The following is an 18772-nucleotide window of genomic DNA, read 5'->3' as shown; positions in this document are numbered from 1 at the left end:
TATGTATGTACGTAGTGTAAATGTTTGTGTGCATGTATGTTTGTGTCTGTTTGTGATTGTGTAAGTGGTGTATGTCAGTCCGTCAGTCAGTCCGTGTGTGAGTGAGTGTAGTGAAGCGATTACAGGACGAGGACTAACGTTTCGTCGGGTATCAAAACAATGTGTGGTGTATCTAGGGTGCGGGCCGCTGGCCATCGTCAGAGCGACGAGTGCCAGTGGTTTGCGGTGGTTGACCGCACCTACGCCTGCGAAGGCGGTGTGTGCGTGTCTGTGTCGGTGTTTGTGTGGGTGTCGCGTTCGCGATGGTGATGTCGTCATCCGGGTCTACCGTTACGTGTCTGGGACGTCTTATTGGGTTGAGACTATGGTGAAGGGGGGTGTACCCGCATGCCTTCCTAACCAAGATGTTGGGATGGTTAGGCGCCTTGTCAAAGAAGCGTCGCGAGATCTCTTTAAAGTGTTGAGCTATCGTCGGAAGCTCTAGGTCGCGGTGAAGGTCAACGTTTCGGATGAACCACGGGGCTCCGGTTGCCATGCGCGTGAATTTATTTTGAACTACTTGCAAACGACGTAAGTAGCTCGGTCGGGTGTGCGCGAAAACGACGCTTGCGTATGACAGTATGGGCCGTACGATGGTTTTGTACAGCGTCACTTTGTGTTTGAGCGGAAGTTTGCTTCGCCCACACACAAGTGGATAAAGGCGACTGAGGACAAATCGGGCTCTATTGCATATCGTATCAAGATGTTTCTTGAAGTTCATATTGCTGTTGAACGTGACTCCTAAGTATTTGTAATCCTTCACCCACGGTATGGGTGTTTCATACAATTTAATGACGTCGGTCGGTCGTTTTTTAGCGCGGATGCTATTCGCGTTACCGAAGAGTACCGCTGCACTCTTGGTGGGGTTCACTTCAATCCGCCATTTTCTGAACCAGTTGCCTAGTTCATCGACGGCGGCTTGAAGTACTTTAATGTTCCTGCTCAAGGTTGAGCGGTTCAATAGAGCGGAGCCAAAGTAGAGTGCCGTATCGTCAGTCGTACTGAGCGAGCTGGACACTCGGAAACTTGGGAATGTCGCTCGTGAAGAGCGAGAAAAGAGTGGGAGAGAGGACTGAACCCTGTGGCACGCCAGACCTGATGGGTCTGGGTAAGGATAGGGTGCCCTCTACTCGATATCGGAAGGAACGATCAGTAAGGTAGGCTCGTATGATGCGCACGAGCCTGTCTGGCACTCCCAGTTGATACAGCTTGAATACTAAGCCGTTGTGCCATACCTTGTCGAATGCCTTCGCGACATCGAAAAACACGGCTGCCGTGGTAGCGTGAAGTTGACGCCGTAAGAGAATGTACTCGGTGAGTCGGTGAGCCTGCTGGGGACACGAGTGAGCGGTTCTGAATCCGAACTGTATGTCGGGTATCAGGTTGAGCTCCGCGATGTAATGATTAAGACGCGCGAGAATTAATCTTTCGTAAAGTTTCCCGATCGAGTTAATTAAGTTAATAGGCCTATAGCTACTCGGATTAGCTTTAGGTTTATTGGGTTTTGGGATACCGATAACAATGGAATCTTTCCATTGTTCGGGGAACGCAGACAATAGAATATTAAAAATGGTAACCAATAAAGTAATAAGAGTCCAGGGTAGGATTTTAAGAACCCTATTGTTTATAGTGTCGGGCCCCGGGGCCTTCTTGGAGTGAAGCTCCTTAATGATTAGCTTCACCTCTTCGTAAGAGGTGGGTTTTATTACATCGCCTGAAGGGCTCAGAGCGGAGTGACGTTCAACTTCACGATCAACTTCATCAACGTGTGTCGGGTCGGCTGCTGTATTTGGAGAGCACTGACTCTCGAGCCTTCTCATCGTCATCGAGCGCCGGCTGCAGTCCCGGTCTGTCCAAAGGAGGCATGACAGTGGGCGGCTCCTGTTTGAACGCGCGAGGCAGCTTCCAGAAAGCCACATGTGATGGCTTAAGGTTGCCGAGCAAGCGGTCCCAACGTTCGCCGCGGAGTTCCGCGATACGTTCCCGCACCACCCGCTTTAGGTAGCGGAGGTGGCGCCTATTCTCGACCGACGGATACCTGTCGTAAAGTCTAGTTGCTCTGTGCTTCTGTGTGAGTAAGTTCCTGACCTCTGGAGGCAGGTTTAGGCGATGCGGTTGCATCGTGGGAACCTGCCTGGAGCAGGCCTTGATCCTATTCTGTATATGTGACGTCACATGAGAGATAGCACTGTGAGCCGTGTCGACCGAGTCGATGACGTCCGGTATAAGGTCAAGGTCGTCGGACTTGATAGACTCGAGATCCTTTTCCAGCCGTTGCCAGTCGATCACTGTTTTCGTCGGTGGTTGAAAGTTAACCGGTGGGCCTAGATTTAGGACGACGGACCGGTGGTCTGACTCTAATTCGTGAAAAACCACGATTGAATTTACATTGAGCGTTACGTTCTTAAGTAACGCAACGTCTAGTATGTCGGGTCGGTGCGCGACGTTATTCGGATAATGTGTTGGTTCGTCGGGTGCTATTACTGAAAAGTTCAGCGTGTCTATCAGCGAATCTAATAAGATTCCGTTTCTATTTGTGGCTCTACTGTTCCAGCTGGAGTGTTTGGCGTTAAGATCGCCACCCACTATGACTGCAGCCCCGTGGCCGAGTAATGCTTCTATATCTGTGTATAATACTTTTTTGTTGGGCGGAAGTTAAGCTGAAATAACAGTGATCGGCTGGTGATTCGCCATACTGACCCGGATGGCAGAGGCCTCGATGTTAGTGAGGACCGGAGGATCTATAGGTATACAGTGTAGAGATCTTTTAAAATAAATGAGGGTGCCGCCCATACGGGTGGTGCGATCATTCCTGACTAAGTTATTTTAGAAATGTCTCTTGCTCTAAGAATAGGTCTAATTGATGTTCGTGAGCGAACTCCTTCACCAAGTCTAGTTGAGGCTTAAGGCCTTGGGCGTTAAAATACGCTATACGGAGCGTATGTGGTTTAACCCGTCCGCTTATGTAATTAGGCATCGCGAATGTTTTTATACTTTCGCCCTATATCGGTGAGGGCACGGAATATTTTGCCGTTGTCTGCCATAACTTGCAGGAGCGACGGCGGGTCGTCCCAGACAGCATCGAGCCTGCTGGCCAGGGCTGTGATTTCATCAATGTCGAACAGCTCTGACAGTTCGAACATGAAGGCAAAGGTGCTGCCGCCTTTGTTACCTGTTGCCGCGGACGCGGGCGCCGGTGGCCTCAGTCGCGGGACCGATGCCGCCGGGCGGGACGCTAGCGGTGGCCGTAGGGGCGCGGGGGCCGTGGTAGGCGCTGGTGCTGTCTCCTTGATAGGAGACTTTTCCCAGGCGTTCGTCTTGGGCGGTGGGGCCGGAATGAAGGCCTCTGGCTTCTTGTTCGGCCCCTGGGCCTGACGCAGCCTAGGCGGACCCTTGCGCTTCGGTTTGGGTGCCTTGGGACACCCGCGGTAGTTTGCAGGGTGTCCTTCGGCACCACAGAGCACGCATGCCGGAGGCTCCGCGCACACTGTAGGGCGGGTGCACTCAGGAGTTCCATGGTTGCCAAGACACTTGACGCAGCGAGGTTTCTCCTCGCAGTTGCGGGCAGAGTGGCCGTATAACTGGCAGCGATGGCACTGCCCTGGACCACCGCTTTTGTGCGGAGCCTCCACTTTGATGCCGTGTAGAGAGCACACGGCCTTCAGATTGAATATCGCCTTGCCCTCCTTAGTGAGGTCGAGAACGACCAGCACCAGGTTCAGCGGCGACCTATCAATTCGTTTGTGCATGCAATGGACTTCATTCACATGGTAGCCCTGCTCTTTGAGGTCAGCGTGGATCTGTTTAATCTCGAGTTCCATTGGGATGTTCCTAAGAACGACCCGCAGTTTTTTGTCCTCAGGGAGGGCGTATATGTGGAAGCCAACACGTAGCTCCCTGAGTATAGATGTTAAAGAGCGGTGGTCCGCAATTGTCTTCAGCTCTATCTTAATAGAGCTGGTATAGGCCTTGGCCGTGTATTGAAGCGATGAGGGTATCGCTCTGCGTACTGCAAGCCACTGTGCCCTGTCGCTTATGAAAAGAGGCGGGGGCCGCACGGCTTGCGGATGGTCGCGCGGAGCGCGTTTTGCGGGCGGCGGGGAGGAAGGAGCGCCAGACGCTTCCTTTGTCCGCTTCTTTTTACGGCTCACGGTGGTGAAGCCATCCGTGTCCGACGCGACACTCTCTGCTCTCGACGGAAGAGCGGTATCCGGCTGGGCCGGTGAAGCACTGGAGGCCTGAGGGGCTTCCGTGCGGTCGAGAGTACCTACCGGGACCTTAGGGGTCGCTTGGGCGTTAAAATATGCCTGTAGAACAGGCGGACGAGCTGACCTTAAAATCATTTTCCTCGGTTTAACCGAGGCCGCGGAGCTTGCGTCAGAAATGCTTCCGACTTCCATTTCCGATTCGTCATCCAACGACTTATTGGATGCTGAGGCGTAATTTTTGGTTTTGGTGGCGGCTGCCACCTTATTTATCTGATCCGCTATAAGCGGTGCCAGTTGAGCCATGAGGGCCTTGAGGGAACCCTCGTCAAGAACCATTGGTGAAGCCATGGTTCATATAATGTTGGTTTATGTTAATTTAAAGGTAACAACCCCCGCTGCCCGAGTCAGGCAGAGGGGGAATATAATGATTAAGTGGACAACTATAGTTTAGTTGGACACTTGTACATTAATAAAATAATATTAATAATAATATAATATAGCAAAATTTAAAGAAATTAATAATGGTAATTAAGCCTAAGACTTAGCTTTACTCGATGTAGACTGGCTGGGCCGGAACCCCGATGCACGCTGTGCAGGCCCCCGCGGAGAAGACACACACGAACTGCAACTCACAAACATACACGATTAGCGTGCAGAATCGCGAAACACAGCACAGGTGCTAACTAACACGATCGTAAACCGGGTAATTAACACTGATAATAACTAAGCTTCGTTCTGCGAAGGAACGTTGCAGATGCGAGACTCAAAGAGTCCCGAACAATAGCGCGTGATAACAATAGCTAGCCCAGGTAGCCTGAGCAGATAGTGCGATAACGCAGGTAATAAGTATTCGAAGGAGGACAGATAACGCGGCACGTGTGCTCGCGTTGCCTGCCTGAATCGAACTCGTTTAATTCGCTATACATACGTATAGCAAAGTGGATGATAAATTTACGAATAACTCAATATCGCGCCAACCGATCTCGATTATTCTTTTTTTGTTAGAAAGGATATACTTCAAATATAGTTAAATTCACTAAAAAAAAAAAAAAATTTAACAAAAAAACAACCGAGTTTAAAACCACTATTCCAAAACAATAGATATAATATGCACTAAAAAGTATAAAAATAATGCATATTTTTATACAATCTAATAAATTAATCTAATAATTCTAGGTTCAATTATTGTATTTTTTGGAGTCGGTGTCATCCAAGAAAGGTTTGTAACTACATACATAGTTATAGGTGGGATGTGCTTGAATCGTGAGGAGGCGAGAGGCGAGAGCGGGTCGCGGCGGAAGGACACCGACTCCAAAAATAACAATAATCGTACCTAGAATTAGATTAATTTATTAGATTGTATAAAAATACGCATTATTTTTATACTTTTTAGTGAATATTATTTCTATTATTTTTGAAGTCGATTGTTTTTTTGTTATTTTTTTTATAATTGTATATTACAATTAAAAAAATGCTAGCTCATGTCACTCAGTGAAGATGCAGCTTTCTAATGTAAAAAGAATTTTTGAAATCGGTCCAGTAGGTTTTGTGTGTTAACATTACAAACATACATACAAAAACAAAAATATTTATCCTGTATTACGACTTTAGGTGAGTTTTGTTTGAAATTAGATCTTTAAATAAACATGCCTTCAAATGCAATGAATTATCCACACATTGCTTGTCTAATTCTCTACATGGAAAAAAACAATGATTTAATCATTGTTTCGGCCGTTTTGTTTTTACTTACACAATCCTAGAAGGATTCCCTAAGCCTTATTGTAGGCCTTCGGCCGACGTAAAAAGGAACGTCGATTTGAAGTTGGCGCGCAAACGTACGTCACTCGATAATGACGTTTGTGTGTAAAGTTGACTCTTAAACTACTACTTACTTTACGTGTAAGACGAAAACACGTGTGTTGTGATAAATTTTGAGTAATTTAGTGTATTAATGTAGGTTTGTGATAATTTTAATGGTAAAACAGTGCTACAGTCCAAAACGCGACGTATTTTGTACGATTCGCCTGCCTGGAGTCGTAATCGGGGCCCCGAAACGTGAAGGACTGTACAGTAGAACACTTCATGTAAGTGCCTCCATTCTTCTTTGGTGAAGGGATGATTTCAGGGTTGTGCTGGGAATGACGAAACGGCTGATACTGGAATAGAAACCATAACTCGTAATTGTGTACAACGGACTTCCTCAACTCTCGAGACCCGCCCGCTTAAGAGCCTAGAATTTCTATCTAATGTCTTAGCACGGCCACCATAAGTGGCGCGTTCAACCGTACTATTTCAATTATTATATTCAGCTTGTATAAGTACCGAGCTTATTGCACGGTACCATTCACTATAAAGGCAAATTGGGTCAGTAAAAATGATGCATGCATTTTCATGTGCAAGTTACTCAGGAACATCATTATTTGCGCCATTGTGCATAAAAATCTGTTTAATATCAGTTTTTAAGAATTTTTGCCTTTTATATAATTATTTTTCTGCCTATAGATATATATCAATACCACTTATTGAAAAGCAGTAAATTTTCTAAGATTAAATATTTAGTTGGGAGTATGGAAGCTGGTCCATCTTCCAATGTGAGTGTATAGGCATAAAGAGAGCTGCAAACGCGCTTCTAAGAAGGAAAGTACATGGACCCAATATTCGAATTCTATCCAATGGTATGGTGGTACTGACTGTACTGGGGACAAATATCTATTATTCAGCGCTTATATATAAAATGTCATCAATCCTTGGAACGAGTAGCCTCTAATAACTGAGTAACTCCCCAATGGTTCAATGGTCAGATTAAATTGCAAGGTGGGGATCAGAGACGAAAGTGAATGACCTAATGCCACTCCTGCCGTTGCCTTTCAGATAAATAAGTTCATGAACGTGTCCTCTCAAAAACAACCTACTCAACACCCGATGGATAAACTTCTCCAGCTGTAGACTAAAATAATCAAATGCGTCTTATATACTAAGACTTCACGCAGTTCATCGGAACAACTGAAGAAAATAACTGAAAATATACAATATAATTAAACACATTATAAATAATATATTCTAAATCCTTAAATAAAAACGATTTTATATCAAATTTATAAATAACCATTAACTCGTGGTAATCTAAAATTACTTCACCAAATGGATTTGCAAAGCTATTTGAATCGGCTTTCCGCTGCTCCTTAATCTCTTTTCGAGGCGAGGAAGCTTAAAATAATCTCAAAATACCAGAAAATCATCCATGAAAATACTTATATGCCAGTATTACGTGAAAAATATAGCCAATTAATTTGAAGGGATCATAATGGACTGCGGGTAAGCACCGCCTTGAGGATTCTTCAGTTCGTAAGGCTCGGTCTTCGTTCCCAAAAGAGCGAGATCAAAGTAATTAGGCATGATGTAGACATTTGGGTAAATGAAATTAATTACGACGTGCCATTTAATATTATGGAGGTATCTACATAATTATTTTTACTTTCTGCGTCTTTGAGAGGTGGGGTTCGGGCCCCGCATTTTTCGTGGGTTTTTGGTGTAGGTTGCATTTCTATAATTTATGTTTACACAGTTTATTCTTTATTACTTATATTGCACCATACAAACTAATTTGCCATTGAAATCCACTGAAAAATACTCTTTTGATTGAAAAGAATAGCCGTTGAGTTTCTTATATGTTTCGTGCTCTAGCACGTGAGAAGAACATTCAATAGTTATAGCATAATTATGTTTGGGAAATTTCCCAAACATCATACAGTATTTAAAAGATATATTTATCATCATATAATCATGGTACATACAGTATTTAAAAGTTATATTTATAGTGACGAGACAGCGCTTTATTTAAGTCTAATTGGATAAGTTAAGTTAAGTTTATTTGACTTAGGCTTTTAAATTAAAGATTTATTACTATAATCTACAATAAAGGTACGATATATTTTATTTGTAATGATTAAGATTTTGTTTTAATTTTTTTTGTGTGTATGAACCTTTACTATTAGTTGATAGTTATCGAAATATACTTAATACTTCTTCTTAATTCTCAAAAAAATGTTATAATTTGCTGTGCTTTAATGAAAATAAGAATTATATTAACGATATTGAAATTATTAAATATAATGTTGGTATTTTATGCTTTTTTCCATGCTACGTCAGACGGCGTTTTATGCCTGTTATGGACGAAATGGTTAACTGTCCGTAATATTAAAAAAAAAACAAAGCTTAAAGAACCGACTTATAAAACTCAAAAGTATTAAATAACTTAATAGAAATTTAATTTAATACACCTCTTATGCAAATCTTATACCATTAATATTAATAAAATTCATAGAGTCGGTACTTGCTTGCTTCTTTTGATTGGTTGTAGACGAAGCTATACCGCTCATAGTCACGCGTGGCGTGTGTAGGTACTGCATTAGATTTGGCTTGGCACCAACTTCAAACCTATCAATAGGTAGCACATACAAATAAATAATAAGGGTATAAGATTTGCAGTACATATGTTTTAAATTAAATCTCTTTAAAGTTATTTTATACTTTTGAGTTTTTGAAGTCCGTTTTTTAAACATTTTTCTTATTTTGTGCTTTTTAGAGTCATTAATCAGGTAAACTATAAGATTTCATTGCTTTTTAGTTTCATATATTAATTAGTATTTTTTTAGTAGCTTTGGGTATGCCTTCTTAACGTTCAGCGTGCCTTAAACAATATACATTGTGCCTGAAACACTCTCACAAGAGTGTTTCACATTCTTGTGAGACACTGAAATATTGTGAAGATTGTTTGTTAGCTATAGATGCTGCCTAAGAGCCACTTTGCGGCGAACGGGTTGTTAATAATAATATATAATCAAACTAAATGAAAACTACTTAAAGAGCAGTACACAAACTTATAAAATCAACCATGTAAACAAAAATATACATAAAAAATGTTCATTAAATGAAAAATACTGGGACAAACTATGTAAAATTTTTATGGGACCAAATGGCAAACATTCCGCATCAAACTAAAGAAGAATCACGAAAATCGGATCTTGTCGGATGTGGCTTCATCTACAGGAAATTATATTTGATAACCTGCTCAACCCCAGTATTTGCATATTAGAAAATTGATTTGAGATGTCGCTCTTGCAATTCTAAACATTTTTTTATGTTTTTAAAGTGATTCTAGGATTAATATACTAATTACTTCTATTATTATTAAACCTAGAAGTTAGGGTTGAACATTAAAAATACATAAATTTAAACTAATCTATAACCTACTTTAAAAACATTTATAATTGTTCATACATGACTAGGAAAGAACCTATGTATTGTTTTTTAAAGGTGTGACAAACACAATTGTTAATTTGCTGGTGATCACACATAATTGGATCATTGAAAGAAAACTGGTCGAGTATTTGATCACCTTCGTATATTCCGCGGGTTACGACGTCACAGAGACGTCCATTACGTACGACAGCCCGAGCACGACTGCCTTTATGTCTTTTTTTTTCGAGAGGAGGAAAATACGTTTACGTATTTACGTAATATATCCGACTCGAGTGTCATACCCCATACCGATTAAAAACCTCCTCTTTGCTGTTGGCCCGGAGGGCTTTTACAGTGACATAGAACATGGGCCGTGGTGGCTGCAAAGACTACGCAACAACAGTAGCGGGGCGTCTCCTAAGGAGACTCGAACCTCGGGCCGGCTGTGTGCTTGTGGAAAGGAGATCCTTTATTGTCGACCGTGTGGCCACATTTATAGGGTTCGGTGCACGTGCACGTGTTTTCATTTCATGCTGTTTTTTTACAATAATTTCACATCACTATGTAATCAAAGGATGATTTATGAACAAATTTTAAATAAATATGTTAAACTGAATTATTCTCGTTTTTATAATAGGTGTGTTTTAGTATTTGCGTCGATATACACTATTGTTAAGATATTAATCAGACGCATGCATTATTGAATTTGTACTTACATAGTAACTTTGGCTATTCGCTATTTTTTCGCTATGGACAAGGAAAAAAAACCGTTGCGTATTACATGCATCCAGTATTTAGTATTACGTTAGGATTCAAATCAGTTTAATGACATCCAATTCTTATATTATGATAATGTTGTATCAAATTATATAAGAATGTAACTTAGTAAACATTAGAAACTCAAATATTTTGCCAGCTTGTAGATAATAATTGGGTGCGGAAAATAATAAAGAGAACATCAAAAGCTGTGTGATGTCAGCGTGGGCTAATGGCATCACGGCTTGTGTGGATTTATGTGAGAGATGCTGAGTTTCGGCTGAAATTTTAATGAGAGCGGGGAAATGAATATGGTGGCACGTTAAAGTCTTATGTGTAAGATATTATCTATGAGGAATTTGAACTTAATAATTTTAACCTGATTCAGTTTTTTTTTGTATATACAAAAAAACTATTTATTTTATGTGCATCCAAACACAATTACTGTAATGATTATAAAATCATTTTATTTTACTAATTTTGAAGTGATAACTTCTTATGGGAGGGCAAATCGCTTTGTATCATCGTAACGCGTTACGGCGCCAGTCGGTCTGGCTTTCCTTTCTCTCACTCATACGGCAGCGGTAGACAAGCTCCTCCTCTCTCACTCTAACCAATTGTTACTTTTATAGGATTAAATCATGTAACTAAAAATAAAAAATATATTTTATAACCAATATTTTTTTTATTAATAAATAACTTTTCCTCACGTTATCATGTTAACATACATAAAATTTAACAATTTAAATATGAAATAGTTCAACTTTTTTTATTTCAAAAAATAATGTTCCCGTTGTAAGTTAAACAAAAATGGCCGCCGCCAACTAAATTCAAATATATACTAATATATTTTGTATTCAAGCGCGTTGCACTTTGTTTTATGGCTTTTAGAACCAAGATCAATTAATAATACACCTGGTAAAAAATTAGATAAGTAGATATTGACAGTTTTTTGACGGCTGTCTTGCCGTGTCCACGTGGACACAGAAGCATATGGGACTTTTAAGTTTGAGTCAAAAAGCGGTACGGGACAAGATGGCACCGCGACGCCATCTGGATATGCAAAGTTGAAACAAATTAGTTAATCTAGAATATTTTACATAGAGAACGTAACAATTATATATGTGTACATACTAATATACAGGTGTCCCAAAGTTACCTTAAATATCGAAGATATGCTATTTTACTGACAGAAGACTTTATGTTATTTTTAAAAGTTAGTACTTATGCATTCAAGGATTTTCTAAAAATTACTTGCCTCGTCTGAGAAACGAACCGACTGAAATGTAAAAAAAAACCACCCCTACGTTTATGATGCCAATCGAAAGAATGGCAAAAAACTAGTAACTCTTCTTAAGTAACATACTATTTTAAAAGAAAGGAACAACGTAAAATGAATGTTTTCCTACTTGGATTGGTACGAATGGACCGATTAGATGGCCGGCCAGATCCCCAGACCTTACACAATTAGATTTCTTCTTTTGGAGATACGTGAAAGATATGCTATACGTATACTATATGTATAAAGACATATTATTTTATATATAAATATAAAAATGACACTCATATTCAGACACCTATGTATAAATAAACTTAATAACAACAGTACGACAACTGATGAATTAAGTAAAATAAACTCATAGCGAATGATCTTGTTTGTGAAAAAGTTAATATTGATATTCGGATGCTGGCTTTAAAAAGCAATCTGGACTTTCCGGCTTATGTGCGAATAACCTTGAATCCTTGTTTTAAATTCATGAGCATATGAATACATTATCCACAAAGTACTTTTGTGCCGTAATTTGAAATAATAATATATTATGCCAAAATTTGTAGAAATAAATATTATACAAATTAAATTTGTAACCAAAATTTATGAACGAAGAGGAATTTCAACTGAGTGAACCTCCAACCATTTGTAAAGTTGATCCTATAGATGGCAGCTCAAGCTGAGAAAGAATATACTTGAGAGAATTTTATTAACTAACTTCAGGGTATCCGAAAAACATGTCGCTAATCGCGCCACGTTAAATATTAATTCTCGTTTTTATTCCCAAATGCACTAAAGCATAAAATTTCAAAATAATAGACAGAGCCCACAAATTAATTTGATACGGTAGATATAATAATTCATTCAATTTTATTTTAGAGTGTTTTAAAATGCGCGAAGCCATGTAAGTAAAATAAAAAACAATTTATTTAAATCCACTTTCTAAAATTCAGTGCTGCTTTATAAGACTTATAATTTTATGTTCGTAATATGACATCGAGAAGTGTTACATGGAGGTTTGAATAGAATCAAATTGCGTGTTTTGTACCTGCGTGACCAAAACTACTTGATCACTATCATAAAAGATACGAGGTGACACTTTTTCACACGAAGTTGTAACAAATTAAGTGGGTGCTTTTTTCCGGTATTAGTTGGCTTAGAAAACGAGTACTGTACCTACTAACACTATGACCCTTTTCAGATAAATTACGTTTTCATCTACATAACATACAAGCAATGTGCTAAAGAATTTGTTTTTTTTTAAAGTGATTCTCTCACTTCTGGGATTAATCTAAATAAGAGCCACAACCTGAGAGCTGAACAAGACATAAAAAGATTTACGAACGATACGTTACTCGAACGGTTGGCTCAGTGGAAAAGCTCGCGGACGGTCGCGGCTTCGAATCACGCATCGTTCATACATTTTTGTTCCAATTAAATTTAATGTGTTAAAGAATTCACAATTATTAATTTACCCATTTTGACCGTCGAATACGATTCACTTTTTTATATACCTTAGTTACCTACTATAGTTAGAGCACAATGCTTTTTATTTAAAACTACAGCATAAAACATGATATATCATGTTAATGTAGTAAATTTCTATTCAAGACGTATGAGTAGTTATAATACTGTTTATTGAGTTTCATAATTTAAAAAAAAAACTACGTTTAAAAAATCGACTTCAAAAAACTCAAAAGTATAAAATAACTTAATAGATTTAATTAAATACACCTCTGCAAATCTTATACCTTTAATATTTACAAACTACTATTATTTGTATGTGCTACCTATTGATAGGTTTTAAGTCGGTGCTTGCTCGTTTGGGTAGTTTGATTCTAGAGGAAGCTATCCCGCTCAAAGTCACGCGTGGCGAGTGTAGGTACCTGTTATAACATTTGGCTTGCCACCGACTTCAAACCTATCAATAGGTAGCAATTTGGATGACCACGTCTATAAAAAGTGTGCATAAAATTAAAACTACTGGGCGAAACTGTCAAATTTATGACAAAAGGCACACATCTGCATCAAACTAAAGTAGAATCACGAAAATCGAATTATAAATCTCAGTGTAATCGGTGTACATACATAAAATACCTCCTCCTTTTCGAAGTCGGTTAAAAATAAGTATGAATGCATACTGACTCTCATCTACAAACTTTTTAGTAACGGTTCTCGTTACGATTTTCTTCTATTTCCTGTATACATTATGAAAGTATCTGTTCCATTTCAAGACGGGCATAAGTAGCTTTATTATTATAGACATATTTCCCTAAATTTTATATGAAAACCAGTAACGACGACTTTGGAAATGGAGATACAATTTCGTAGCAGGAAACATTTAGCACAATTCACAATAAATTAAGTCGTAACAAAGTATGAATAACTAGCTGACCCGGCAAACGTTGTTTTGCCATATAAAGTATAATTCACGCGATAGTTTTATAAGTAATAAAATATTGCCTATATTATAGCCTGTACATCATTTTGTTCTATTGTCAATAGTTTTTGCAGCGCACGCAAAAATAGGTTTTCGATTTTACACCTTGTGTTACAAAATAGCAATTTTATTATGGATCCCTAATTTTGAAAAAAAAAACATAGCCTATAGCCTTCCTCGATAAATGGACTACCCAACACTGAAAGAATCATTCAAATCGGACCAGTAGTACCAGAGATTAGCGCGTTCAAACAAACAAACAAACAAAGACTGCAGCTTTATAATATTAGTATAGATATTGTAGTAGATATGGTATGAACTGATAGGCTTATACTTTTTAATGACGAGCAAAAACAAATACTATGAAGTCGATGCATATCCTTTTACAATATGATTACACAAAATCTACAAATTGAAATGTGTTACAAAATTAAAGGCTTAGATAATTTACACGTCAAGATAGAGTCTTTTGTCGTTAGACAACCAATAAAAACAGGCCAGGTTTAATACTTTAGTGTGCGTGACAACCTACGTCTTACAATCTCGATTTGTATGACACTGTGTAAGTGTGCGTGCATTGTAGAGGTTAACTCTTAAATCAATTAATCAATTTTTTTCGACATTTCCACAGCCGTCTTACTATTTAGACGTATAAATGATCTAAGATTAAAAGTTACAATAACATAAATGATGTTCCTCATGATACCTTCGAAATGTTTAATTTACAAAAATGCGACCCAGGTTGTTTAATTAATAAATTTTATTATAATTAATCCTGTGAGTTTCTTGTGCCCGTAATAATATGTGCTTTGGACCTGAGTTCTTCTCGGGTCCAAGGCACGTATTATATTGAATGACGCATATTTTGACGTTCAAAAAGACGTGTTAGAATTTCTATTTGGAATAAAAATATTTATATTTGAATTTGAATTGGGATTGATTGGGATGCAAACCAGATGGTTTGTATGTATCCCATATACAGGATGTAATATAATAATAAGATATCATAGAACATCACATTTAATACATTTAAGAAATCTGTTTAGTAATTTTAAGTAACCTAACAAAGTAATATTACTAGTTTTTAATTGAATAATATTTATTTCTTAGTAGGCACAAAATATTGTATTCGAAGTGATGTCCTTGTTATGCGAAACAATGACTATATAATTATAAATCTAATATATAAAATTCTCGTGTCATGGTGTTAAACTTTGAACTCCTCCGAAATGACTTGACCGATTCTCATGAATTTTGAGTGCATATTGGGTAGGTCTGAGAATCGGACAACATCTATTTTTCATCCCCCTAAATGTTAAGGGTGGTCCTCACGATTTTTTTTTTAATTTTTTTGACATTTTTTTTAAATTTATTTGATTATGAGTCAGCATTAAAAATACATACAACTTCAAATTTTCACCCATCTACGATCAACAGTTAGTTTTGTATCGCGATTTTAATATCGGCAATACAACGTTTGCTGGGTCAGCTAGTATAAATATATATACAAAATTTTTGATACTTCTCGTAGAATTTTTAAAAAGTTCTTGATGTTTTTTACTGATTAGGTAACGTACTTTCTATATGAGTTTTTTTTTATATCTCTAATAGTTACAGAATAATCTCCTGGTCACATTTAACAATGACATCCTGTATAGTAAAATAAATGATATAAAGACAAGCTATAAATTATATTATGATAATCCTTACTAATATTATAAATGTACATGTAAGTTTGTTTGATACGCTTGTACGCCGGAGCTGCTGAACCGATTTTAATTAAATTTGGTACAGCGATAGACTAGAGCTTGGGAAAAGACATTTCATCCCGGAAATATCCATGATTCCTGCAGGATTTGTGAAAAACTGTAATTCATGTCGTTGAGCTATAACCATACCAACAGTAGGTTTTGTTTGCCATGGTAATCTTCCTCTAAATAAGATTCATATAATATGTTGGGAACGGGAGTGAAAACGAGACCCGGAACTGGAATAGGACATGAGATAATCTGCAATTCCAAACTTGCTTATTATTTTTACAAACCCTTTATCTACGCAGGCATCAGCTAGTATTAATATATAGGTAACCAATATATTCCAAGCTATGTATCTAAACATATGTTTAACTAAGTAACCTCACAAAAGACTTTAATTGGAAGACTTCCAATAGGGATTTACGTTCATTAGTACCTTCCAATAGCATCACTCCAATCTATTTTGAAATTCAACTTCAGAAATTGTAATTTGATATTTTTACAGAATGAAAACCAATATTTCATTTCCCGTTCGTTAGTATGGCACGCCGACAAAGATATTTTGTTGAATAAATTAAAATGTATTTTACCAAATAACTCGATAGACGATCCCTATATTATGAAGAATAATTTCCTATTTGTAATGAGGAGTTTTTATGCCAATTAAAATATATTATACTTTCTGATTTTCCTCGTTATTCGCCCGCTTAATTAATCCTATTTTAACCGCGTTCTTTATTATTTAAATCGGACTAGTATGTAAAAAATATGCGTGGTCAATTGGTCATACATAAAAAGAAAATAGCCGCGTTGACTTGAGAAACTCCTCCGAATTTTCATCATTATTCGATATTTCACAGTTATGGCATAGAGGCATTTTAAGACCACAAAATTGTCACGTCGAGAGTAATTCACAACGTTAACCACATCGCGTTATGAGGTGAGTAATACATCAATTTCTAACAATTATAATATTTGGTACTTAAACCTAAAATGATGTAGGTTGATCAAGTGGTCCGGAAATACCAACTTTACTATTGAGAACTCAAAACCTAGCGCTTTCGGACTAGACTACGGATGACGCAGATACCATTAGATCTACAATACCTTGCAAGAAAACCAATGAAGACCATTGGTAGCCGATGTAGGTATAATATTGTCTATGGACACAATAAAATTACAAACCAAATAGAGGTTTGGCTCAACAGTTTTGTTAAATAAAATATCTTGTGATGTAACATGTTTTCTGAAAGAAATGGATAACATCACCCCCGTTCGCCTGCGGGGAGGGATTTAACGCATAATTTGTTAGCATTGACTGAATGAAGACGTAGCATTCGTAAGCTAAGCCATAAGTCTATTTGGTTTGTTTGTGATGGAGTGGAATAAAGAAAACACTTTTCTTTATACAACTGATAAGAAAAGACCATTTCTTTGGAATGTTACATTGGTAGCGTATAGACACTCCTAATCACATCAATGCTCTAAATCCTTTTATTTATATACGGTGAGACTATATATGATAACAACTCTTGAAAATCGCTTTCCCAGCAAAGAAAAATTTTTTCATACTGAACTTATCATCAATTTTTCATTCTTAAATATTGATTGAATATGCAGGTTCGGTGGGACCCGGAACCTTTTCCTGTTTCCTCTTTTGAGAATCAAATCTACTATTTCTAGAACAGCAGCCACGTCTTATTTATCGGAACTCATTTTTGAGATGAAACGAAAACATAAACAAAAACAGATGCAGCGGACGGACTCTTTGCTAACTTGTTTTTTTAACATGTTTTGTTATAAAATTGGCACAGCGGACTCGGCTTTACAATTTAACGGCCTGGTTTTAGTGACATTGTCATGTCATTGGTACTGTATGGTGATATTTTAATAAATCTAGGCATATTGCAAATTAAGTTAGTATTTTTTTTCAAACGTAATTTGCAAAACAATAATAGTAAACATTTGAGTGTGTATGTAATTTTCCATCTGAAATTATTGTTGAAATACTCGTAGTAGTGTACTAGGATCGATTTGGTTCTGGCACTCACCGGCCGCTGCCGCGGCACGCTACGCTTGCCTCATGTATTGTTGATATAAGTGTTAACTTGTTTTTGGAAGCTACTAGTGTACAAGAGCCGATTCGCTTACATAACAATTAGTTGATTACACTAATGCATAACTAAAAAATGACTACGCAATAAATACAAGAAACAGACCAATCAGAGGCGGAGTATAAGAATACTAATGACCAGTAAAATTGTGAAAACATAATTGCATTACATATCACTATCGTGTACAATGTGACTAAAACCAGGCCGTTAAATTGTAAGAAATGAAGTCGATTGGCACTTTACCGTTACCTCTTATTGTAATATGATTGCTTTGACAATATACCTGCAGCATACACACTACTTGACAGTTGTTAAAATAAAATAAGAAATATTATTATATAGGTACCTCGAAACTATAAATCGCAAAAACTATTTTTGATAAAAAACAACCGCAACGCGATTATTATGTTGTCCGTTGTGCATTATATAATTATGTTGTTTAATTTTTATACATACGAGTATTTAGTTGTTTATTATAATGTGACGTCATTAATCATAATGTCACGTGACTGATTGTTAGCGCGCAAAAATTTATTAGGTTTTTATTTTTTTTTTATTATTAAAATAACACAATATATTTGCCGAAAAAATTGATGTGAAAACTAATAATCATAAATCGACACTTTTTATACAGCGAAGTTACCACTTCCAAAAATATTAAAATGATAATTAATGCAAATAAGTCATCTATTTCTGTTTTTCATATTAATTCTCACCTTACTGTGCAAAGTGACAAGGTATTATATTCTTAGATATCTTGTTAATTTCAGTCACGTCGCCTTAGACCGTTGACAATGTTCCAAAATACAATGTTGTACTGAGAAATTAAATATTATATTGTGTACCATTCTCATCTTAATTTAAAATTTTTAATACGTAAGTTAATTTCTAAATAATAAGGTTAATTTCCTAAGGTTTTCGCTGTGAACGAGAAAATCATGTCAAAAGTC

Source organism: Leptidea sinapis, chromosome 1, assembly GCF_905404315.1.
Source record: "Leptidea sinapis chromosome 1, ilLepSina1.1, whole genome shotgun sequence".
NCBI lineage: Eukaryota > Metazoa > Arthropoda > Insecta > Lepidoptera > Pieridae > Leptidea > Leptidea sinapis.
The sequence above is the reverse complement of the archived record's forward strand: the minus strand, read 5'-3'. Positions refer to the sequence as shown.